Consider the following 2,500-nt stretch of genomic DNA (forward strand, 5'->3'; position numbering starts at 1 on the left):
CATACATACACATACTTTACTGACTTCTGCACAGAAACTAACACGCGCAGATGTACATTCATATTTAAATATAAATATGATGACAATATTACTCACATCCAGTGGCACAGAATGACGTAATGTTTTGGGTCTAAGTTGCTAGAGAGAAAGAGAACCGGATATTGGAGAGAGAGAGAAAGAAAGAAAGAAAGAAAGAAAGAAAGAGAAGGAGAAGGAGGAGGAGAAGAAAAGATACCCCTCCCCAAAAGATAAAGAAAAAAGAGAAGGAGACGTAAAGATGAGATATAGGATTGCAAAGAGAGTATGCATTTGGTTATTTATGATGTTTGCAAGCTTACGCCCGTTAAAAAATCACGGTGTTGGCACTTAGTGAAGGACGAGATTCAGCTGTGTCAGGAGAAGGAGGGGAGGGGGGGAAGGAGAGGAGGGGGAAAGAGAATGGGGAGGAGGGTGGAAAGGAGGGGGAGGAGAAGGGGAAGGGAGGGGAAAGGAGGGGGAGGAGAAGGGGAAGGGGAAGGGAAGGGAGGTGAAGGGAAGAAAGGCATGGTAAGGGAAGGAAGGAGAAGGTGATGAGAAAGGGAAGAAGAGAAAGGAGAATTGGAAAAGGCTAAGAGTGATGTTGATACGAGGATAAATAAGATTTCAAGTTGGAGATGCAGAAGAGATAGGGAGATAAAGGGAAAAGTAGTGAAGCATAAGTGTGTATATGCATATATATATATATATATATATATATATATATATATATATATATATATATATATATATATATATTATATATATATATATATATATAATATCTGTGTGTGTGTGTGTGTGTGTGTGTGTGTGTGTGTGTGATTATTTTAGGGCGCGCGCACACATTTTTTATTATTTGGTGAGTGAAGACAGGAGTGAGCAAAGGGTCAGAGTGGACATAGGAAAGGTGTGCGTCAGCTGCTATCAAGGGAGGCCTGTGAATGAGTGATTGATGCGCTGGGGCGGCCGGTGGATGGGGAGGAGGTCGAGTGGATTGGGGAGGGGAGGGGGACGTGGGGCGCTAACTGTGGGGGAGGGGGGGAGAAGAGCATGACGGCGATGCAGTTCTTGGGCTTGTGTCTCCAGTGCCTCTCTCGCCCTCCCTGCCCGGCGGTGACTTGTGCCTCACGCTCGCCCTCGGGATCCTAGGTCTGGTGGGAGCATGTCGAAGGAAAGAACGACCAAGGAAAGTGTCATTGTCTCTTTAGTTTTTTATTGGATTTATTTTTGTCCGGAGATTATTTTTTTGTTTATTGCTCGGGGAGGTCTGGCAATTGCTATAGAGACGCGTTTCCGTGTAATACAGAATGCTTCGGCATCTATAATATGCTCTTCACAGCGGTTTGTTTCTCAAATAACCTTCTCTCTGTCCCGGCTTTTATAAGGGGTTTTTCTTGCGGCCGGTACCTTGATTGTGCACTTGAGTACATCCGTTTCAAGTGATCATTCATTTTGTTCCTTAATTCCCATATTTATTTGCTCTACTCATCCATTGGTGTTTCTTAGTTGTTTCACTCCACCCAATTATTCATTTTTTATGCATTCATTCTTTATTTCGTCCATTCACCCATTCATTCACTCATCTATCAGTCCACCGATCAGTTCGTCTCTCCATTACTCATCCTTATATTCTTCCATACTTATATATGTGCACACATATGTAAGTACATATATATGTAAGAAGGCGCCCTACCCACACACACACTCATACATGCATACATACATACTTGATTCATCACTTGTTTGTTTACATAGAATCCCCTTGGCTTGAAATCTCCGGAGGGGATCGAGAGCGAGGCGAAGAGGACACAGCATCCGCAGCATATGCAATCAGCGGTTTACATGCCAAGGATGCCAGGGTGTTTAGCCATGAAGAGCGCGACATTTGTGCGGATCTTTGCTTGACAGAGAAGGGACGAAATTGAGGAAATGGATGATGGGATAAGGGGGGGGGGTTGTTAGTGTGTATAGATAGATATGATTATTGTGGTAGTTATATTGACACGAAAGGGTAGGGAGGATAAAAGGCAATTGGGAGGATGAACGGTTTTCTTACGTGTGTAAAAGGTGGAAGAGGTGTTGGCACTTAGTTAGGCACTCAGTGAATCCGTTAATTACTTGCCTATTCATTTGATTACTTTGTCCCTCTCTCTCTCTCTTTCCTTCTTCCTCTCTCCCTCTCACTCTCCCCTCCCTCCCTTTCCTGCTCCCTCTCCTAATCCCCCTTGCTCTCTCTCTTCTAATCCCCCTTTCTCTTCTTTCTCGCTCACTCTCTTTCCCTCCACTCCCCCTCCCCCTCCTAATCCTCCTTTCACTTCCCCCCTCGCTCTTTCTCAATTTCTCTACCCCCCCCCCCCCCCTCTCTCTCTCTCTCTCTCTCTCTCTCTCTCTCTCTCTCTCTCTCTCTCTCTCCGTCTCTCTACTTCTCTTTATCCTCTTTTTTTCTCTTTCTCTCTCTCTCTATCTGCCTCTGTCTCTCTCT

At 44.6% G+C, this 2,500-nt stretch overlaps 1 protein-coding gene across 1 annotated transcript in view; it reads left to right on the forward strand.

The window, feature by feature from the left end:
- The window catches only part of LOC119575422 (extensin-like), a 43,359-nt gene that overhangs the window by 25,204 nt on the left and 15,655 nt on the right, over nt 1–2,500 (forward strand). The gene's annotated exons all lie outside the window — the stretch shown is intronic.

The sequence above is a fragment of the Penaeus monodon genome, chromosome 7 (genome assembly GCF_015228065.2).
Source record: "Penaeus monodon isolate SGIC_2016 chromosome 7, NSTDA_Pmon_1, whole genome shotgun sequence".
NCBI classification, from domain to species: domain Eukaryota; kingdom Metazoa; phylum Arthropoda; class Malacostraca; order Decapoda; family Penaeidae; genus Penaeus; species Penaeus monodon.